The following is a 25,301-nucleotide window of genomic DNA, read 5'->3' as shown; positions in this document are numbered from 1 at the left end:
ATATTTGTATACATATAGCCATATACAGACATGCATATACATATATACACATTTAGAACTAATAGATATTAATACTAACTGTATATATCTGTATATGTATGTGTGTGTGTGTGTGTGTGTGTGTGTGTGTATATATACATATGCATTTATGAGCTTATGTGACATCCACTAAAACATGAGTGTGTATGTGTATGTATGTTATATAACTGACATTGTGCGCATATGTGCACATACATTCATTTCAGGTTTGAATATTTAATGGCTGTTTCATCGCATCTGATGCCTGATAGAAATACTTTGTTAAGTATACCTTGCCCTCCTTTTTTCTTAAAGTATCTTTGAGTCAACACAGTTCAAGTTCTTTAATACTATTCACTGGTGATTGAGTCACAATTTGCCAGACCACCAAATGGGGAAGATTCCTTGGGAGTGAGGAGGAGTAACGGTAGCCTTTCACTCTTCACAATCTAAAACTCTTTACCCACTGCGTGGACTGTTTCATACAAACCTGGCCTGGTTGGTGAGAGTCCTTGTGTAACTCTGCTTTTTGGAACCAAAATGGCTACAGATAACTACTTTCACCAGCACCGTTCATTCCAGATGCATCTTCTTTATCTGCTAGACCATCTCATCTCTCTTCACACTTGTGTGCATGTAAACTTTTTTCTGTAACCGTTTCACTTAATATGATGCTTCTGTTAACACTTACCTACGTTCCGCCCATTGTATATGTGTCTAGTTTAACTGAGAATGGAACTTGTAAGGCTTTCATTTATCACGCTCTCTATGCAATTCTAGAATTTTTTTTTATAGAAGAAGGGGAAACAACTACCTTGAAGCATTGTTATTTATTCATTCACACAAATTTATTTTTCTCTCACTTGGATCACCTAATCACTAACAAATACTGACCATTATATAAATGCATACCTATATGGTTTTACTTATATTCATATTTATATATTTCACTTTAATATCTGTCCATTTGTGTCCATTTCACATAACACTATGCTAGTTACTAGTTAGAATTATACTAGATCTTATTAATATTTTCCTATCCATTAATAAAACTGTTGATTCCTATCAATCTATGATAGGTCTAATAAATTCTTCCTTTGTTTGCCATAGTTCCAGTAGTTTGTCAAGTATATTTTCTGTTCAAAATCTAACTCTATATTATTATTTTTGGTAAGCTTTATATGTTGCCATAGATTTAGACATATCAAAAAACTGTAAAAATAATACAGAGTTACTGTATTTTCCTTACCCAATTCTCCTCTAATGTTAACATTTTCTATTACTAAGAGAAATGTCACAACTAGGGCAAGTATTGGAAAATTGTTATTAACTAAAATGCAGATTTTATTAGAGTTCTCCCAGTTTTTCAATGGTTATATTTTTTGTTTCAGTATCTAGTCCAGGATAAAACAACCTGTCTCCTTAATGTACTCTAATTATGATAGTCTGTACTTGTTTTCAAAGACTGAGAATTTTGAGTACTGATCAGGGATTTTGAAGAATGCTTCTCAATTTGAATTTGAGTCCTATTCTTCTCATGATTAGACTACAGTTATGGAATTTGGAGAAAACCATGAAAAAGAAATACCATTTTCATCCATTTATCAAGGTGTACAGTGTATCAAAATGATTTATCAACTAGGTATATTAATCTCAATCACTTGGTTAAGGTAGTGTTTGTTAGTTTTTTTCCCACTCTAAAACAACTATATAGTATTTTTTTATTTTTTATTTTATGGAATCATGTCACCAATTTCAGTCCACATTCAAAGGGAGGAAGAGGTTATATTCAATCTCCTGGAGCAGGGAATATCTATCTATCTATCTATCTATCTATCTATCTATCTATCTATAATCTATCTATCTATCTATCTATCAATCATTTATCTATCATCATCTATATTATTTGGAATTTTCTGAAAATAATGAGCACTCATTTGCCTCCATTTATTTATTTAATAATGTATTATAACTATCCACTCATGTATTTTAGTTTTATACACTGCATTATAGTCCCAGGCCACCTTATTTATTTTATTCTCAAATTTCTCCAGCTTTTTGCCATTAAGAGTTCTTTTGAATTGGCTCCTGTGCCCTTTGACATGTTCCCCTCCTCCTGTCTTTTGATCATTGCTTTGTTTTCTGCCACCATAATATGCCAAAGCTTCATCTTGTTTTTGCCTTTCCCAGCCCTAGATATGGCTATTTCTTACAAAAATCCTATTTCCTTTTATTGGAAATCAAAATCTGTTCTCTGGGTTTACCTGTTGAGCACAGTTTGTAAAATGGGGACAGATGCTTTGTTTCAATCACTTCAACTTTTGCTAGAAATCCCAATCTTCACAGATAAAGATTGAAAAATGTTCTCTTTTGACAAAAACAAAACAAAACAGAAAAACAAAAAACAAAAAAACCCAGACACTTAAATATAGAGAATAAACTGGTGATTGCCAGAGGGGGGTGGGGGGGATGAATAAAATAGATAAAGGGAGTTAAAAGTTCACTTATCTTGATGAGTACTGAGTAATGTATAGAATTGTTTAATTATTGCATTATATACCTGAAACCAATATGACACTATGTTAAATATACTTCAATAAAAATAAATAATATATTCTATTTTGGGGATTATATTAGGTATATTAGTGTGTTTCTGCTATCATAGCAACATACCATAGACTGGGTAGCCTAAACCATAGAAACTTATTTTCTCACCATTACAGAAGCTACTGGTCCAAGATCAAGGTGGCAACAGGATTGGTTTCTAGTGAAACCTCTCTTCTTGGCTTGCAAATGGCCACCTATCCTGTGTTCTTACATGACTCTTCCTCTGTCCACAGAGACAGATCTCTGATGTCTCTTTCTCTTGTTAATCAGATTATCAGTCCTGTCACATTAGGGCCCTGCTCTAATAATTTCATGAACCTTAACTATTTCCTTAAAGATCCAAATATAACCACATTGGTGGCTAGGACTTCAACATACAAATTTGTGGGGAGGACAATCCATCCATACCATTAGGCAATAGCATAAGGATTCAAGTACAGTAAGTATTTCTGTGCTTCGCAAAACACTAGCTACAAAAATCAATACACTGGCATTTAGTTTCCTCAGCAGTGGGGGAAAAAAAATGGGGGAAAAAATAAACAAGTGGCCTGTGTTTGCAACAGAACTCTAACTCTTTCTTTTTGTTTTATGTGAGTGTCTTTATAAATCAGGCATTGTTTGACATGTAGTGACAATCTCAATTTTTAAAATTTTGTATTTTTTGAAGAGGCTTCCCTCTGATATATCAGTGTTTCTTTTGAAATCTAAATAAATGAATGAAAAATCAAACAGCATCTACCACTGGAGTCCCTGACATTATTTTGAAGTAAATTATCGGCCTGTTTTCCAATAATTATGAAAGAATTAAGTCACCTCTGTTTCCTTTGGCAATGGTATTGTATTCTGTGTATTCTTTGAAATACCAAGAGAAATATTTCATTCTCTTGCTAATTCTCTTGGTAAGAAAGGCATCAGATTGAACATAAAATGTGAATAAAATGTGGTCAGTTTTCCTTTCACTACCCCTTTTTTCCACCAGAGTTTTTGGTTCAGTCAAAGCAAACAAATAGATGTTTTATTAATAATTTTATAAATGCTTTGTAAACGCTGATAAAATTTTGGCAACAAATCAAAGGAAATGAACAAATAATGAGACAAGCAGATGCAAACAACAATAAAAGCAATCAACGTTGATTCTATTCTTGCATGATGGTCCTTGGTGGCTTGTCTGTAGTTTCTGATGATTAGTGCCTCAGGAAAACAATTTGGTGAAATCAGTGTTCCATTTATTTTCTGTATCTTTTCAGCGGCTGGAGAGATTGCTAACACTGTAAGTGACAATGAGCTAAATCTGCATATATTACAAACCTATCAATTCTTACACTTTATTTAACGATTTTCAAACTTAGTACTATGTGAAAGCTACTGCAAAAATATAAGCACTTAAAATCTGTACCATATTTTGATAAATAATTTAGTAAATCATATAAATCAAATTAATATTTACTGTTACAAACTTGTATATAATATAATATGGGTGGATGTATAATTACTTGTTATCTTATTTTTATTATTGTTGTTAATCCATTCTGTTTGACTAATTTATTGTTGGAGACATTTGAATGTCCTTATCTATCTGCATTTGCAATTGATTTTAAAGGCACATCAATTATACGTAACTAGAAAATCTCATAATTTTTAAATTAGTAATTTCTCCATTTTTTTTCTTTTGCATTATTGGGGCCCCCTGGGATATTGTTATTCTTAGACACTTACTCACAAGAGGAAACAAATAAAATGAATCCAATCTGATGTTCACAGTTGCATAGTATGATATTTCACTAGCTTATACCAAATAATGTTACTAAGTACCTCCTTGCTGGTACCTTCTCTGCTGATGAAAATTCTTTATCTTCTCACCCTATAGGGAAAACAGACAATTTTAACACTGGCTATCTGATATTGAACAGTTTACTTTTTTTGTCCACCTAGACATATGGTTGAAGACTGCAAAAACATTGTTGATAAGACAAGGTTTTAGGAGGTTTTCTTGAATTGATTATCGCTGATTTAAATAAAAATTTACATCCCTTAAAAATATGCCAATATCCTTTCTAGAATTATCCTAACATTTTATGAATGGGAGAAAACAAACATTTTTATTTGGCAACTGATTCTCTTTCTTAATATAATGCAAAAAAAGTTTTAAATTACACTTAAGAACACAGAATGGTTTTATTGAAGTCTTAGAAATGACAATGTCTTAGTCTGTTTGGGCTTCCAGAACAGATTACACAGCCTGGGTGACTTATAAACAACAGAGAGTTATTTCTCACGGTTCTAGAGACAGGGAATTCGAAGATTAAGGCACAAGACAGGTCTTTTGTGAGGGATCTCTTCCTGATTCAGACAGCACTTTTTTTATTTCTCTGTGTCCTCACATGGCATCGAAGACAAGGCACTCTCTGAGGTCTCTTTTATAAGGACATTGATCCTATTTATGAGGGCTCTGCTTTTATGACCTAATCATCTCCCAAGCCCCTATCTCTGAATTCCATCACACTGAGGTTTCAAAATATGCATTTTTGGAGGACACAAATGTTCAGTTTACAACAGATAATGAATAGGTGCGTATATATAGAATGTTATATAACTCCATAACCCATTACCTTTTATTTGGTAGTTTAGGAATTATTTTACAAAGAATCTGTTAACCATTTTTAAAAATATCTCTCATAAGTACATTTTAGAAAATTCTCTGTCAGCAATATATGGGATTTGCCAGGGTAATAGCATGGACTACTTGAAAATAATCTATTAATTAACTGCCCTATTTGCACACCTTGTTCTATGTTAAAAGTTGCTAAAGTCATTGTGACATTTGACAATGAATATATACAAAGTTGTCACCATTTACCTGTCTTGCTAATAGATATAATAAATACCAGAAGATTCTCCATGGGGGTGGCAGAGAGAGAAGTGAATAAGAAGGCAAAGAGATAAAAGGAATGACACATGTTTCAGGGCAAATGTCATTGGAGTATCTCCAAGGCCTAGAGATTGATGCATCAATCAAAATACACATATTCATGGTTGCTTTTAATATACTGCTTGCAAATTTCCCTGTAGGTGGAATTTTAATTTTCAAAATATAGCTCAGAGCAAATCATTTTAGCATCCTTTCCTTATACTATTTGGCAAGTTTACTTCATGACTCCTCTGTTGAAGACATTGTACTGAACACCATGGGAGTTTGAACAACTGTCGGATCCATTATCTACCTTCAAACTTTGGAAGCTTCCAAACTAGTCTGGTGTGTTGTATATCATATATGATGCAAGACATTTTAAGTTGAGTATGTGATACATAAATGTACGGTGTTTGTCAGGCTTTATCTTCTGAGATCCGAGGAGATCTGGCACATTCGGAGTGGTATGGCCATAGACTGCCAGCCTTTTTCTTAAACACTTCACATTTCTGAAGGTATTGAACATGCCTTACATAAAGAAATACAGTTACTGGGGCGCTTGGGTGGCTCAGGTGGTTAAGTATCCAACTTCAGCTCAAGTCATGATATTATAGCTCATAAGTTCGAGCCCCACGTAAGACTCTGTGCTGACAGCTCAGGGCCTAGAGCCTGCTTTGGATTCTGTGTCTCACTCTCTCTCTGTGCCCTTTCCCTACACTCTCTCTCTCTCTCTCTGAATAAATAAACAATACTAAAAAAAAAAAAAGAAATACAGTTACTGAATAAAACCAGAATACATACTGAATAAGGAGCAGAGACTATTTCCTAAACCTGATGCAATAGTTTAAATGTCCTCCAAAAATGACATTACAATGGAGATATTTAAGGCAGGAGATTTTTTTTATATTGATTGCTAGCACTATGTATGGTAAAGTAGGTGGAAAATCAGGTTAGAAAGATAGATTTGACATTATTTTACATCTATGAAAACCATGGTAAAGAATTTTTATTCAAATCTGTAGTGAGTAACAAAAATATTTGGGGAGCAAATAAACTTTTAAATAATGGCTTATTCATAGAGCAGTGGTGTTTATTTATTTAGTCAATTATTTATACCTGTTCCCATAAACAAATTATATACTGGAGGCCCATTATATGTCAGACGTTAGGGTAAGCTATAAAATTAAAGTAAACTGATAAAGCACACGAGAAATTATAGGCTACTAAATAGAAGTAATCCTGGGACACATTCGGGCTTCTGGTAGAGAGAATTATAAGACTGCCGTGTGACTGAATCACGCAAGGTTAAGTTCACACCTATATTCATACTCTGACTTGAAATATGAGCTGCCTAGGTCTGACACATGTTTTATTACTCGGATGTTTTATTATTCCAGAGTAGCACCTTGCTTTGGTTCCTGTGCTCAAACTTCTCACAAGGTGAAGCAATGAGGGTAAGATACTTACCCGCACATGCAGTGGAATTTGTGCTACAAGGAGGACGCTTGAAATTATGAGAGTTTATCTAGGACAGCTAGCACATTGTCCTCTCCTCACCTGCAGGAAGAGAGAAAGACATTCAGACAAATCCTCTCTGTGAGGTGAATGGAAGGTCCCTTGGTTTCATTAATCTTAGAATGTAAACCAAATGTCTCCAGGAGAGAGTTTAAAAGCATCTAAAAGTTTATTACCCTTAGAATGTACCACCCAGTAGCTGAATAAGTGTTTGGAGAATAGCTTCAAATCCCAGAGGAAGGACTCGAAAGACTAAAGGAGGACTGAATAGCAGTTCTAAAGGAATAAACCTTCAGTTAGTTTCTGTAACAGGGGACAGAGCTTATGGGATTAAATTCAACAGAACCATGAAGAAAGAGGTGGGAAATCCTGTCTGATTCTGTCATCTGCATTATTTCTGGCAGTTAGCTACATCCACAACTTGATCAGAGGTCAGTGTGTAAGCAGAGGAAAATACTTCCTTACTTACAAGATATCAGTATACATGCAAAAAATATCAGCCTATATTTGTCAAGCCAGGCTTTCCATGACTAATGAAAGATAGAACACTTGCTGAAGGGTACAGACAATTCCCATGTCCTGGAGCTAAAATTAAAATTTTAACAAAATTTTCAGTTACGTGAATTAAAGAAAAGTTACTCAACATTGTAATCCATATCATAAACTTGGAGAGAATGAATATGAGGCATATCACGAATCACAGAGCAAAATATAGAGATAATAATCAGAACGGAAAACATGATGGTATTTGAAGTCATACCCAAGAGCATAGCTAAAAAAATAATAATGTATTCACAAAAAGAAAGAAGATATTTAAGAGATGGAAAATTTCAAGAAACGTTCTTGAGCCAAGAAATGGCCTAAGTTTGTAGATTCAGGTAGAATTATCTAAGTTCCAGTCTGGACTGATGAACACATGGATATAACTGTGCATATTCTGATTTTTGAATCAAAAATATGAGAAATATGGGGCCCCTGGGTCCCTCAGTGGGTTAAGCTTCCAACTTTGGTTCAGGTCAGGGTCTCAGTTGGTGAGTTTGAGCCCTGTGTTGGGCTCTGTACTGACAGCTCAGAGTCTGGAGCCTGCTTTGGATTCTGTGTCTCCCATTCTCTCTGCCCCTCCCCTACTCACACTCTGTCTCTCTCTCTGAAAAAAAAATAAACATTATTTTTTTTTTAATTTAAAAGTATGAGAAATAGTAATTTCCTGCTTCTGATAGAGAGAAAACCAAGGTCCCAAGATAAGCCACCACCCTGGAATCTGGAGAGAGAGAGGAAGGCAGAGAATTACAGCCGGGATCTGATTACCAGAGGCAGGAGCCTCAAGAGCCATAGACTTGTAGGAACACTTACACAGGAACTGTGATGAATTATTTGAGGTGGAGTGTAAATTGAATCGAGCATTAACCCCCCCCCACACACACACACATTGCTGTATTTTACCTTTAAGAATCCCTGTAGGTTCTCACAGTAAAAAGCCAAGAATTTTGTTTGTCTAGCAGGCAGAAATAAAAGAAATTATTGTGAAAACACCCAAACCCTTCCCCATAACATAGGTCTACTCTGCAATGGAAAATGCTTCAACCTGCTTAATTGGAAGGATACTTACTGACTCCAGCCCCTTTTAAACTTCGGGTCTTTCCTAAAGTGATATGAAAACAAACAAAATCCAAAAGAACCCACTTTGATGGTCACTGGCCACTAAAAGATTAAGATTTAATCATAAGATAACAGATTGTTTCTCCACTTCTATACCTTACCATTAAAATTAGAATCCATTATAATAATACTAGATTACAGATGAAAGAATTTCAGAGTGTATACTCTTGTTAAGGGGAAGAAGAAAAAAAATAAATCCAGACATTAGAGAAATGTGAAATCTCTGATACCTACAGCTACAAAAAACATTCAATATAGCCTAGCTCCTAGAAATATTAACATTAATACCTCACACTTACCTCATACCATGTTATGGTATACACCACGCCCAAAATTCAACAACAACAAAAAATGATAAGGCATGTTAACAAGCAAGAGAAAATACACTCTGAAAAGAAAAAAAACAAGTAGCAGAATTAGACTGACCTATGATATAGAGGTTGGAATAAAAAAAATTAAATAACTATGATTAATATGTTAAGGACTCTAGTGAGAAAAGTAGACAATAGCAAGAAAAGAAGGATAATAGAAGCAAAGAGATGCAAAGTCTAAGAAATAACGAAAAAGAATGCTAAAAAACAAAATCACTGTGACAGAAATAAGAATGCCTTTGATGGAATCATCAGTAGAACAGACACAACCTACAAAAGAATTGGTGAACTGGAAGAATTTCCCAAAGTCAAATGCAAGGGGAAAAAATTACACACACAAAAAAAGACAACATAGAACACTTAACAATTGTGAGATAATTTCTAAAGGTGTAACATAGGTATAATTGGAATACCAGTGGAAGAAGAAAGAATGAAATAGAAAACAAGTTTGAAGCAATAATGATTGAGAATTAAAAAAAAAAAAAATAATGACAGTCACTAAAGCACAAACACCAGAAGCTCAGAGAACATCTATAAGGACAGATACCAAAAGAATCTACATGAAAGCATATATGTCAAAAGTCAAAGTAATATGTATAGTTTTGTAAGAATCCAGGATTTGGAAGAGGGGAGAGAAAGCCATGCATCCATAGAGAAGATAAGGTAAGAAACATAGCAGATTTTTCATATTGTGCAGGCATGCAAGAAGAGAGTAGAGTATGCTATTTGAAGTGATTAAAAAACAAAACAAAACAAAACAATAGCCCTTAGAAATCTATATTGACTGACTTTTTCCCCCTCAAAAGATGAGGAGAAATAAAGGCTTTTCAGGTAAACAAAGACAGGGAATGAATCATCAGAAGATCTACACGGCAGAAAACACTAAAGGAAATACTTTACACCGAAGAAAAAGTGTATATATCAGGAACTCAGATCTAAATAAAAGAAGAACATTAGGGAGGAATAAAGGTTAAATAATAACTTGTTTATTCATAATTAATCCAAAAGATATTTGTTTAAAATTATAATATTAGGAATTTCCTGGGTGATAATAGCGTAAGTGAAAAGAAATACAGAATTCTCATAGGAATAGGAAGGAGAAGGTGGAAAAGCTCTGTATGAGACTATTTTAACATGAGAAACAGCATAAAGTTGTTTGAAGGTGGAAATGATAAGTTGTAAATGCATATAGGAAACCCTCAGGCAAACACTAGAAAATTAAAAAATGAAGTATAGTCAATATGCTAAGGAAAGGTATGAAGTGGAATCATATCAATTCCTCAGCTAAAACCAGAGAAAGCATAAAGAGGGGAGAAAAGGAGCAAAGAAAGGATGCAATGAATAGAAATAGTTATAAACATGGTAAATACTAAGCTAACTACATAAATAATGACTCTAATTAATGGTACATATACCAATTAGAAGAAAGAGATTGGCAGAATAGATCAGAGAGAGGGAGAGAGACCCAACTACGTGTTATTTACAAGAAACCCACTTTATTTTTTTTTCAATATATGAAGTTTATTGTCAAATTGGTTTCCATACAACACCCATTGCTCATCCCAAAAGGTGCCCTCCTCAATACCCATCACCCACCCTCCCCTCCTTCCCACCCCCCATCAACCCTCAGTTTGAAGAAACCCACTTTAAATACAGACTCAAATATGGGGTGTCTGGGTGGCTCAGTGGGTTGAGTGTCAGACTTCAGCTCAGGTCATGATCTCACGGTTCATGGGTTCGAGTCCCACGTCTGGCTCTGTGCTGACAGCTCAGAGCCTGGAGCCTGCCTTGGATTCTGTGCCTCCCTTTCTCTCTGCCCCTCCCCTGCTCACGCTGTGTCTCACTCTGTCTCTCAAAAATAAATAAATGTAAAAAAAAAATTGTTTGTTAAATATAGACTCAGGTTAAAAAATAAAGTGGTAAAGGTACACATCCTAGCACTAATTTTGAGAGAGCTAGAGCAGTTATATTAATTTCAGGTAAAACAATCTTTAGATCAGGTAAAGTTATCTGGGTGCCCCTATTTTGTATTTTTAAGGGGGTAATTATATAATGATAAAGAAATTAATTATACAAAAATTATAGTAATCTATAACATACTTGCATTTAGCAACAAAGCATCAAAAATCATGAGGAAAAAACGGATAAACGAAATGGAGAAATAAACCTACTATTATGGTAGAAGACCAACATTTATTTCTTTTGTAGTAATTGATGGACAAAATGGAAGAAAATAATTAAGGATATATTGACCTGAAGAGCAATACGATCAGCTTAATTAGTTGATATATTTAGACCATTTCAGCAAATAAAGCAGGACACATTCTTCTGAAGCTCACATGAAACACTTCCCAGGATAAACTGCATTCTTGGCCACACCTTGCCAAATTAAAAAAAAAAAAAATAGAAGTCAAACAAAATATATTCTCAGAACTTTAAAATATTTTTTTAAGTTTTTTTTTTAATTTATTTTTTGAGGGGGGGGGAGGGGCAGCAAGAAAGGGAGAGAGAAGCCCAAGCAGACTCTGTGTTGTTAGCCAGAGCCCAAAATGGGGCTTGATCCCAGGAATTGTGGGATAATGACCTGAGCCAAAATCAAGAGTCAGACGCTCAACCAACTGAGCCACATAGGGACCTTATATTCTCAGATCTTAATGGAACTTAACTAGAAGTCAATAATGAAAGATCTGGAACATTGCCAAATATTAGAAAACTACATGTTAAATTACATATTAAGAAATTTCACAACACTTCGGAAGAATACATTGGGTCACAGAAGAAGTCTCAAGACAAATTTGAAAATATGTTGAAATGTATATTGGAAAATATATTTAAAAGAAAATATAACTTACCAAAATGCGTGGAAAAAAACCAAAACTGTGTTGAGGAAAATTTACAGCATGAAATAGATGTGTTGGAGAAGAGGAAATATATAAAATCAATAATCTAAGCTTCCATCTAGGAAAACTAAAGAAAAAAGAGAAATGTAAGCCTAACATGAGCAGAAAAATAGAAATAAAACCAATAGTAAAGATGGTGTAGAAAAGCAGATGTGTAAAAAAGCACGGCCAGCCAGGGGGGCCAGAGTCCTTGACTCCAGCTCTGCCGATTGGGCACCCAGTTTGGTTTGAGGACAATTTTCCCCCATTAGGCCTACTGGATAAGTCTTTGTAATTGTCCAGTGTCAGACCTTAAAAATGATATAGATTTTTGGTCATGAGCCAGATTCTTCACAAATTTTGGAGAAAATGAATATCCTTAAATGTTCATTTTAGAGAAAAAAATTAAGATGACTGAAAACTTATATGTCAAGAATATAATGCAGAGTGAAGTAAAAGAAATCCAAAGGATCTCGGAAAGAAGAAATGTGTGAAAATTACTTGATAAGATTGCAATAAAAAAATCAAAATTTTTGGACATACTAATTAAAAAATGAAAAGCCTCTGGCAAATGGTTCAATACCTTATCATTATTTTGAATTTAAAAAAAAAAACCTTTTTAACGTTATTCATTTTTGAGAAAGAGAGAGACAGAGTACAAGCAGGGGAGCAGCAGAGAGAGAGGGAGACACAGGATTCGAAGCAGGCTTGAGGCTCTGAGCTGTCAGCACAGAGCCCAACACGGAACTCAAACTCGCCAACCATGGGATCATGACCTGAGCCAGTCAGACCCTTAACCCACTAACCCATCCAGGTGCCCCTATTTTGTATTTTTAAAATAACGATAGGGGCACCTGGGTTGCTCTGTTGGTTCAGTGTCCAACTCTTGATTTCGGCTCAGGTCTGGATCTCATGGTTGATGAGTTCAAGCCCCACATCAAGCTCTGTGCCGACAGTGTGGAGCCTGCTTGGGATTCTCTCTCCTTGCTCCTCCTCCACTCACACTCTCTCTCTCTCATAAAATAAATAAATAAACTTTTTAAAAAATAGAGGAAGAACAAACAGCATATATAAATACTGTTATATATACTGTTAATATGTTATAGTATATTACTTATTCTATATATTAAAGTGGACCCTTGAACAACACAAGGGGCAGGGGTGTGAACCCATCAGTCAGTGAAAATTTGCATATAACTTGATCTTTCAAAAACTTGACTACTAATAGCCTACTTTTGACAAAATCTTACCAATAACATAAACAGTTGATTAACACATATTTTGTATGTTATATGCATCATAGTGTATTTTTACAATATGTATTCTTACAATAAAGGAATCTAGAGAAAAAAATGTTACCAAAAAAATCATAAGAAAAAAACATTTACAATATTGGACTGTAAAAAATCTGCATATGAGCAGACCTGCACAGTTTAAACTCACGTTGCTCTCACCAGTGTAAGGTGGCATCTCAAACTGGTTTTGATTTGCATTTCCCTGGTGATGAGTGATGTTGAGCATCTTTATGTGTCTGTTAGCCATCCGGATGTCTTCTTTGGAAAAGTGTCTATTCATGTCTTCCTCTCATTTATTCTCTGGATTATTTGCTTTTTGGGAAAGCGAACAACTCAGGAAACAACAGATGTTGGTGAGGATGTGGAGAAATGGGAACTCTTTCGCATTGTTGGTGGGAATGCAAACTAGTGCAGCCACTCTGGAAAAGAGTGTGGAGTTACCTCAAAAAATTAAAAAGAGAATTACCCTACGACCCAGAAATAACACTACTAGGAAATTATCCAAAAGATAAAGGAGTGCTGATTGATAGGGGTACATGTATCCCAATGTTTATAGCAGCACTTTCAACAATAGCCAAATTATGGAAAGAGCCCAAATGTCCATCACCTGATGAATGGGTAAAGAAGATGTAGTTTATATATACAATGGGATACTACTTGGCAATGAGAAAGAATGAAATCCTGCCTTTTGCAGAAACAGGGATGGAACTGGAGGGTATTATGTTAAGTGAAATAAGTCAGCCAGAGAAAGACAAAAATCATATGACTTCACTCATATGTGGAACTTGAGAAACTTAACAGAAGACCATGGGGTAAGGAAAGGGGAAAAATAGTTTCAAACAGAGGGGGAAGCAAACCTCAGAAAACAAACTGAGGGTTGGTGGGGGAGGGGAAAATGGGTGATGGACATTGAGAAGGGCACTTGTTGGGATGAGCACAGGATGTTGTACGTAAGTAATGAATCATGGGATTCATGAATCATGGAAACCAAGAGCGCAATGTAAATGCTGTATGTTAGCTAACTGGACAATAAATTATATTATAAATAAATAAACAAACAAACAAAAAACCAAACAAACTCATGTTGCTCAAGGTTCAACTGTAAATGAATATATACAGAAAGAGACTGTCTATCTAATATATTCATGTATAATGTATTCATACATCAATATGCATACACATATACACATATATTTAAGAGAGAGCACTTTTAAGAGAATATTATGTCAAACTTTGTGTGAATAGTTTTGAAAATTAGGCCGAATTTCTAGAAAAATACAAATAATTAAGATATAACCATGAAGGAGAAAATCTAGACAGTCCTAAAGCTGACAGAATATTTAAGCCATTACACATATTCCCACAAAGAAAAGACAGAACACAAATGATTTTACAGATAACTTTACTAAATATTTAAGGACTAAGAACTTGAAAATTATGAAAAATGCTGCAGGGAACAAAACAGAAGGGAATGCCTCAACCAATTCTGAAACCAGTTTAACATTGTTATCAAAACCAACTAAGGACTAAATGATAAATAAAATTACAGGTCACTATCATTGGTCGTCAGTGGTCTTAACACTGGTGTTACTTCTATCTCAGATGGATGAAAATGAGATTAGGTTATGATCAGATTGGGAGCTATAGGAATAAAGTGTTAATACAATATTTTAAAATTATTTACAATTAATACGGTAAGCACAAAAAGGATAAATGCCATAAATTATCCTAAATGCGAGACAAAATTTCTAAAAAATTAAACATTCATTTCTGATTTAAAAAGTATAAAATAATTCCTTTTCAATTCAGGAATAGAGGATAACCCACTAAAATTTAAAGACCAACAGTAAACATACTGAATGGTAAAATAATGAGTCCATTGCTCTTACAATCAGGTACAAGACAAGGATGTGAGCTAGCATGTCTTTTTTTTTTTTTTTACATTTATTTATTTTTGAGAGAGAGAGAGAGAGAGAGAGCACAAGTGGGGGAGGGGCAGAGAAAGAGGGAGACACAGAATCCAGAGCAGGCTCCAGGCTCTGAGCACAGAGCCCAACTCAGGGCTCGAACCCACAAACTGTGAGATCATGACCTGAGCCGAAGTTGGACGCTCAACCGACTGAGCCACCCAGGTGTCCCTGAGCTATCAACTCTTTTATTCAATATTCTTCTGCATTACTTTTGTATTGTTGCAGTAATACCAGGTGAAAAAAAAATCTACATTTGTAGTGTAGAAGATTAAATAAAATGTGATTTAGGGGCACAATGTGAGCTCTAATGAAATAAAATAGCATAATTAGCGCAGTTATTATAACAGCTGTCGTGGGAGAAGGGAAGGAGGGAGGGAGGACGACATGATCAAGAATCCAGACAGGGCATTTCAGAGACATGGCATCATTGTGTTTCTTAAGTTGGATGGTGAATACACTAGGATTCATTTTATTCTTGTTTAAATTGCCCACAGAAATTATCTATGCATGGGTATGGATAATATATTTCATAAGAAAATTCTGTGCTGGACCAAGGGGCAAAAATGTATGAGTTTAAGGTCATTCAATGTCCAGTCCAGGCTTTCCTTCCACTGAATTATCTGGCTTATATTAATTACTATGATTCCAAGAATTTTTCTCTCACGCACTAGAGTATTTCATTTAAGAATAAAGTCTTTTAGGACACCTGCGTGACTCAGTCGGTTAATCGTCCGAGTCTTGGTTTTTGGCTCAGGTCACAATCAATCTCACCATCCTGAGATAAAGCCTCGCATCAGACTCTGTGCGGAGCCCGCTTAAGATTCTCTCTCTCCATTTCCCTATGCCCCTCCCCTGATCATGCTCTCTCTCTGTTTCTTAAAACAAAACAAAACGAAGCAAAACAAAACAAGCGATGAAGTCTTTTTTTCTTCCAAGATCTATTTTATTTTATTTTATTTTATTTTATTTTATTTTATTTTATTTTATTTTTTTTAATTTTTTTTTTAACCTTTATTTTTATTTTTGAGACAGAGAGAGACAGAGCATGAATGGGGGAGGGTCAGAGAGAGGGAGATATAGAATCTGAAACAGGCTCCAGGCTCTGAGCTGTCAGCACAGAGCCCGACGCGGGGCTCGAACTCACGGACCGCGAGATCATGACCTGAGCCGAAGTCGGACGCTTAACCGACTGAGCCACCCAGGCGCCCCTATTTTATTTATTTTATTTTATTTTATTTTATTTTATTTTATTTTATTTTATTTTATTTTAAAGTTTATTTAAGTTTAAGTTTATTTTACTTATTTTGAGAGGCGCCCCTTCCAAGATCTTATTTAAATTCAAGTTAGTTAACATATAATTTGGTACTGGTTTCAAGACTAGATTGAAATTGGTGATTTATCACTTACTTATAACACCTAGGGCTCATCACAGGTGCCCTCTTTAAAACCCATCACCTTTTAGCCCATCCCCCTACCCACTTCCCCTTAAATAACCCCTCTTTCAATACAGCTAAGCACCTTCTCTCACTCATTATCAAGTACCTGAAGGTGGTAGGTCCAATAGTAAGGTCTGAGCTAACTCACTGCATGCCAGAATCAGGGAACCTTGTCTACATCACCATAAGTGTAGACTTTTCGTCTCATTATGGATCAGTCCTTCAAATGATGCTAATAATGTTTTCAGAAGCTATAATTTTGCTGTAAATTATGGTATGTAGGGTAGAAGAAGAATGATATTAAAATCCATGGTTTGTGTAAATTCCCCTGATACTATACTTTATTTCTTATTTTGTTATTTGAATTAAAACGAATATATAGTGTTGTATTAGTTTATATAGTATAATGACTCAGTTTTAGATGTCACTGGGTGCACATCACAAGAAGTGTATTCTTATCCAACACCGTACTTTGAAATTAAATGTCTACTAACATACATTAAGATACGAAAATGGTTAATTGTATTTTATAATACTTTAACAGATTTTGCACTGAGAATTCTGTTCATTAACTGAGATTTAATCTTTGACCATTGTCTAAAACCAATCATCTATGTTACATGCTTAAGTATGTAAGTTAACATGATGTTAAAACAAATTAAGTAAAAATAAAATCCACTTTGAAAGGTACTTAAATTAAGCAGCATGTTCTTCTAATATTGATGATATTCAAATTCATTTCCACTCAATATTCCCCAGAGATTGAAATTCAGAAACATATGTGCATCTATTTTTATAATTTTCTGCACATTTGTGAAGACACACTGCCCTCTTTTGAACAAAAGCAGTTAAATTTCAGGGGGGAAAGCAAAGCAAATTCAAAATTCACAAAACGAAATAGGAAGATGATGCTAAACAAACCAGATTGCCTTTCCCTTTTGACAAAAGGTTAAAGAATGACTGTTGTATTGGATTTCAATACAATTCTCAAGGCCAAAATTTCTATTGCATATGTATTTTTCTGTCTTTTGTTCACTTTCGTGGACGCATGTGAACACAGCTTGCTTGTTTAAAGAATTTTCGCACTTGGAAAATCTGGTCTTAAAGATATTTAGTATTTACAGTAATTAATAAAAAAATCCCTGATATTCTCTGCAGAATCTCTATAATTTATCCGAAGTGTTTATGACCATTTTACTATTTGCTATTATTCATCTCCATGAATGCTTTGTCCTTAACAAATGAGCACCTATAGTTTAGCAACAAGGCCATTGCAATAAACCTGTCAGTGTGAGGTACGTTGTGTGTATATAAGTTTATAAGATGGTCTCTGTGGTAGATGGCTACTTAAAATTTATTTCTCGAATGCCACATCTATATTCACTTTTTCTTTTATTTTATAATCCTTGAGGATTCTAAGTTGAAAATTAAAGATAGACTACAAAATAAACAGGGACAGTGGCACAACGGATAATACGTCTGACTACAGATCAGAAGATTCAAAATGAATGTGGCGATTTCATAATTATTAGTCATTTTTAATAGAAATATTGAGACCCAGCACGACAAAGGAGAATTTTCCATGCAATACTGATGTGATAGATGTTTGATCACTGATTCTTGAGTGAAAGTAGATAAGCATAGAATATGGTAGCACTGTAATAAACAAATGTAGTGCAATTACTCTAATAGATATGATGCCCATTAAAGTAAATCTTAAGATGAATCTATTATTCACATGGTTTAAGCCCTATTCTCCTTCTATGATCCAAAAGGAATCCTTTGGAAAGAATGAGCAAAGGATTTTCTTCTGCCCTCTGCATTTTGCCCTCCCCCATGATGAAGAGTCAGACAAGCATATCCTTTGTTGTGGTCCAATAGGAATGATTTAATAAGGCAGCTAATAATTAAGAATTTTTGTTGATAATAAAAATGGAAATAAGATTGGACGTGCAATGAATTATCATCACTTCTATTGAAAAGTAACAGGTTCCTAGACAAGATGGTTAAGAGAATCACCAGTAAGTTGGTGGTTTCAACAACTACCTTCGTGGTAGAAAGAGGAAGTAAGGTAGTAAGTAACCAAGAAAGTAGCAATATAATACAATTAGGAAGAAGCTCCAAAAAGGATAGTAATACACAGGCTCTATGGTTAAAGTTCAAAACACAAATAAAAAATGGGGTAGAAAATGGATCATTTATTACGTCCCCACTCTTAAGAAGAGAATAAAAGACTGTACTCTATCCCTGTTTCACCACACTTGACTTATACTGGTAGGAAGAACAAAACAGAGCTTAAAGAATCTAATAACAACAACAAAATCGTAATGTCCATCATTTAGGGTATGTCCTGCCTAATGAGGAGAAACAATCTCTGCTAATACACTAAAGATTTTCCAAACTTATATTAGATACCTCATAAAATGACAACCCCAAAAATTCCTACATGTTTTAGTCTGTTAAAGATGCTATTACAAACTACCATAAACTGGGCAGCTTATAAACAAAAACAAAAATGTATTTATCACCATATGGAAGCTGGAAATATAGGATCAGGGTGCCCACATGGTCAGGTTCTATATCTGACAAAGGACTATTTCCTGGTTCACAGATGCCCTTCTTTTCACTGTGTTCTCAACATGGTGGCAGGAGCAAAGAAACTCTCTCAGGCCTCTTTTATATGGTACGAATCCCATATATGAGGTTCTACCCTCATGACCTAAACGCCTCCCAAAGCCTCACTTCCAAATATTGTCACCTTGGCAGGTAGGTTGCAAAATATGAATTTGCTGAGAGGACACAAATGTTTAGCCCACAGTGCTGGGCTTAACTAGATATTGTTGACATCAATGTCGATTTCTTCTGAAATTCTAAAACCTTTCTATTTGATTGACTTAAAATCCTAAAGCTAAAAGCACATTTAATTTTTGCTGCTGTAAATCTTCAAAGGAGTACATTTTGGCTAACATTAATACTGAAATTCTATAAACTTATGCTAAAAATTGCATTCATTAATATAGTTTTTTTAAATAATCTGAAAAAAATTCTTTTTTTAATTTTCTTATTTTTGATCTATTAAGTTCAGTGAATCTAGATATCATTGTCTAATAAATGTTACAGATAAAACGTATTATTATCACAAATGGGACAAATTAAAATGTAGTTGTATAGGTTATTTATTAAAACAAGTTGTAGAGAATGTTAATATCTCAAGCGCTTAAAGTAAATCTTACAACTTGGGATTAGCAGCAGTGATTCTGATAAGCTATACCAAGTGAAAATATTTTATGGTAAGTAAAACCACAATTTTTGTTAAAATGCAGGAGCTAATATTTGCACAAAATATAATTTTAAATATTAGCAATATTAAAATAAAAAGAGGAGGAATTAATTTTTATGGAACTAGCAGTATTGATTAACTCATACGAATTTAGGTCTTGAGGAGTTGCCATTAACTTAACTATTTCACTTTTCTTTTGTTCTTTGGAAATACTGTACTTTGGAGTTATTCCTATTTTTTTTTTCTTAAAAAAGAAACTAAGAGGGATGTCTGGGTGGCTCAGTTGATGAAGTGTCTGACTTCGGCTCAGGTCATGTTCTCACAGCTCCTGAGTTGGAACCCTGCGTTGGGCTCTTTGCAGACAGCTCAGAGCCTGGAGCCTGTTTCAGATTCTGTGTCTCCCTCTCTCTCTCCGCCCCTCCCCTGCTCATACTCTTTCTCTGTCTCTCAAGAATAAATAAACATTCAAAGATTTTTTTTGAAAATGAAACTAAGAAAAATGTGAGAATATTTAAACAGAGAACATGACATATATCTTTTCATATGAACCTAGTAGTGTAGTAATGTAATTTCCTTTACACTTAATATAACACTTATCTAGAATTTTCTACATGAACAATGATTAGACTCTCAGGATGGTGATAATGTTTTATGCTTTTAAATCATAATATGACAGTTAATATTTTATTTAAACTTTACAGACACACCTAGAAAAATCTAAAATGCAAGTTAGTCTGTCAGTATGAAAATAGTCAAGTCCTAGAAATTTAGTTTATAGTTAGCGTTTCTGAAGTAATTGCTTCAGAAAGTCTTGTATAACTTGCCGAGATATTTTTTCCTAGAACAAGCATCAAATTCTTTTTTATTTACCTGGTTATCATTTATATTTTGGGGAAAGCTCTTTAACTTATGGAAGCTGGCTTGCTCATCTGCAAGCTTCCAATGAATATTAAATGTATTAACACGCGTAAACCTCAGTGCAGTGACTGATCAACACTGAGTATTCAGTACGTGTTAGCCATTATTAAAATTACTCTACACACCTGTATTTGAAAATGCTCTGAGGCCTGACAATAATAAAGTCAATATTACCTTCCTTTTCCTCCCACCATCCTGCATACACTTCTATTGCAACCTTCACAAAATGATATCCTATTCCGAGATTATTTTTAACTTTGAGATATTCATCTGGGTTAACAGTTAATGAAGGTTCCCAGCAGAGTGTAAAGGTGGCAATTACAGCAGATTTTTTGAGCTGCAGAGCTGAGTTGTAAAGCAAATTCTATCTTAATCAAAGCACCATCAAGAAAGTGATAGCACAGGGTAATGCAGTAGCTACACTGGGTGGGTATCTGTAAGGGACATACACCTGCTGTTAACAGCCCTGAGGACACCATTCTCAAATACCTGTGTTGAGGGGGAAATATCCATTCTTAGGTTCATGCATATGTTCTGTTCTTCAGATATGATTTACTTCTCATTTTAGATAAGAAGAGATTAATAACATTATTCTTTTTGCTCTTTTTTTCTAATCACTAAAATAAATATGGTCATCATGTGTAATTTGAAGATCTGTGAAGGGGTGCCTGGGTGCCTCAGACGTTTAAGTGTCTGACTCCGGCTCAGGTCATGGTCTCGTGGTTCCTGAGTTCGAGCCCTGGGTCAGGCTCTGTGCTGATGGCTCAGAGCCTGGAGCCTGCTTTGGATTCTGTGTCTCCCTCTCTCTCTAACTCTCTCCTGCTTGTGCTTTGTCTCTCTCTCAAAAAGAAATAAACATTAAAAAACTTTTTTAAAAATGAAGATCAGTGAAGGGTACAATTAAGCAGTAAAAAAAAATTGTATGGAACATGCTATTTAATGATATTCTTTTTTTTTTTTACTTTATTTATTTTTAAAAGAGAGAGACAGAGCATGAGCAGGAGAGGGGCAGAAAGAGAGGGAGACACAGAATCTGAAGCAGGTTCCAGGCTCTGAGCTGTCAGCACAGATCTTGACACAGGGGTTGAACTCACAAACTGTAAGATCATGCCCTGAGCCAAAGTCAGACACTTAACCAACTGAGCCACCTAGGGGCCCCTATTAGATGATATTTTTAAAGTCATCTCAAAATGTATGTTCATATTTTCTTGTATCTAATATTATATAAATGTGGCTTGCAGATGCACCAGCTTACTTCCATCAATTAAATAGCTAAAACAGGAAGTTGATTCTAAGTCTGTTTCTAAACTTTGATTTAATGTTAAAACTGGTTTTCAAATAGAGAAAAATAATAATAATAAAAATAAGCCTTCCCAGATGTCTCATTCTCAAGGTCAATATTGGGTAAGATTTAGCATATTAACCACTGCTTGCCTTAATAACATTTTTAGTTACAGCTCAAATTGGAGTAATTTAATTTACAACAGGGTTGTGACAATCAGGTAATCTTTTTCCCTTAAGGCTACCAGTCACAAAGACTCTGGCAAAAGCTACTTGCCTGTCTCCAGGCTTGCAACCAGTTTTCTGAAACAACTTTGTCAATGTAATTTCATTGATACCTTTAAAGACATTGGTTCAACACTTAAAAATGTCTGTTTAAATCCAAAAAGGATTTCGTAACATTGAAAGAAGTTCCAAATTCCAAATGTGAAAATGTGTGACACCTATATCAAATTTATATTTGAATAAATAAAGCCTTTGCATAGCACTTTAAAAGGTTATTATAAAAAGTGTTACGTAATGAAACAAAGATGGGGGTGTCAGACACAATGTGGGTAGGTACAGATCTTACAAGTTAAACATTTTAAATAAGAATATTAATTAAAAATGAAATAGGGCAATAAGATCACTACGAACAATATATATAGCTGTTCAATGGCAGAGCTTGGGTTAGAATTCATCTCTCCTGCTTCTTTTTCCAACTGCTTTTCCAAAGCAGTCATACCATTTGTATTTCCAGCTGACCCTTGAAAATTGCAACATTTTACCTAATATAAGCAACATTTAGTGTTTATCTATAAATTTGCATACAAAATATATTTAAGATTACACTAAATTTTCTGAAAATTAAGATAGAGTTTGGTTGTTCAGATAGCATCCTTATTTATTCATAAAACTGTGTGCATCCCAAGTATTTATTTGCTAAGATACAGCCAGAGTCAACAACGTTAAAACAAACAAAAAGATTTAAAAAATGGGCAAAAGCCTTGAATAGACATTTCTCCAAACAAGATATACAAATGGCCCATAATCAAAGGAAAAATGCCCATCATCACTAATCATTAGAAAATGCAAATAAAAACTATGAGATACCACATCACACCCGTTTGGATGGTTATTATTAAAACAAACAAAACAGAAACAGAAACAAACAGAACACCCAGAAAATAGCAAGTATTAGCAAAAACATGAAGAAATTGGAACCCTTTTGCATTGCTGGTGGGAAGGCAAAATGGTGCAGTCACTATTGAAAACAGTATGGTGATTCCTCGGAAAGGTCAACGTAGAATTACCAGCAATTCCATTTCTGAATATACGCCCAAAGGAGTTGAAGCAGGGACTCGAAAAGATATTTATAGGCACATCTTCATAGCAGCATTATCCATAGTAGGCAACAAGTGGAAACAAGTGTCCATTGGCATAAAATTTGGTATATACATAGAAAGAAATATCGTTCAGTCTTCAAAGGGAAGACAAATTCTGACAAATACTAACTACAGCATGGCTGACCCTTGAAGACGGTATGCTAAGTGAAATAAGCCAGCCGCAAACGGACAAATGACTTAGGAGCTTCCTAGGATAGTCAAATTCGTAAAGACAAAAAAGTAGAAGGTAGTTGCCAGGGGTTGGGAGAGGGGAAAATGGGGATTTAGATTCAGTTGGAGAAGATAAACAAGTTCTGAAGATTGATTGGGGTAATTGTTGCCCAACAATGTGAAGGCACTTTATGTTACAAAACTGTGCACTTCAAAATAATTAAAATAGTAAAGTTGAATTTATGTATTTTTACCATATTAAACACATAGGTATAAGAGAGATGGACTCCACATGATTTTAATTTGCAGTATAATTTTATATTCCCCACACCCCCAAAAAGTATATTTTAGTTTTATTCTAATAAGCCAAATAAACTATTCAGTAGACAAATGTTTTGATTTTTCACTGAGGAAAATTATACAAATGCATGCGAATGATTGTCCTATAAAGTTCCAAAAAGAGTTCATGTGAAGAGTCCTAATTGTCGTTTCCAGAAAAGGATTTCAATGAGCCTCAGCATCTTTGTGAACTGAAGTAATTAAGATCTGTGTGGTTTCGTTTTGGCCTCAATATGTAATTAAAGTTAGATTTTTTTTTTCTTTCAGCTGGTCACATTTCTCAGTCAAAGAAAAAATTTGTATATAAATGATTCTGCAAGTTAAATTGGTCCCACTCAAAAATACTTCTTCTCAGGAATGCAGAGTGCACATCACCTTAAACAGGAATCACTATCTGGGAAAAAAAAAAAAAAAGTCAGAATGTATATGGAATTGAATGGAATGTGGATGGCCAGCTTTTCCTACAAACAAGCTCCACAAGTGTCCTGTACAAGTGTTTGCTTTATCTGTAAAAAAGGAACCTGTTCTCACTTTGTCTCACTGGGGTTTGCCTAATATTTTGCCCTGTTGATACTTCTGTAAATGAAATACTGCAGTGACTGTGAGTGTAACATCTAATATCCAATACATTTATTTTTTTCTCATTTTAGCTTTAGTAAAGTGATGCCATGCATTATCTTTAAATATTGGCTTCAAAAGAAGAGAAGCTGTGTCAAAGAAGGACTGTCCAAGAAAGAAAGAAAGAAAGAAAGAAAGAAAGAAAGAAAGAAAGAAAGAAAGAGAAACAAAGAAAGAAAGAAACAAAGAAAGAAAGAAAGAAAAAGATATATTGATGTGACATGATGAAAAAACAAACAAACAAACAGTGTGAACCGGAAGCTGAGAACTCTTGGTTCTCTTTAACATAAATTAACTTTGTGGTCCTAAGCGAGTCTACTAATATACCATCTCAGAGTGGCGATTAGACTTGCTAAATAAGCAGAGGACACTTGAATGAGAAGGTGTGAATTTGTTAATAAGCCCTCCTTTTTGGCTCTTCAAAAGTGTTTTAAATATAAAAAGTTGATGAAGACTTTTAGTCTCTCAGTCATTCTATATAACTCAGCAAAGTTATGCAGTTGAAAACAACAAATTTGACCCATTCTCTCCTGGCTCAAGGGCTTACATACTTTTTCTACATCAAATTTTCTAGACCAACGGCTGGGTTGGGACATTCAGGGAGAGATCATTTCTAGGCACTTGAAAGGCCCAAGTTCAAAACAGACTCTTAACCAGAGAGGACAAATGGAG

The sequence above is a fragment of the Panthera onca genome, chromosome C2 (genome assembly GCF_046562875.1).
Source record: "Panthera onca isolate mPanOnc1 chromosome C2, mPanOnc1 haplotype 2, whole genome shotgun sequence".
NCBI classification, from domain to species: domain Eukaryota; kingdom Metazoa; phylum Chordata; class Mammalia; order Carnivora; family Felidae; genus Panthera; species Panthera onca.
Note: the sequence above shows the minus strand (reverse complement) of the source record.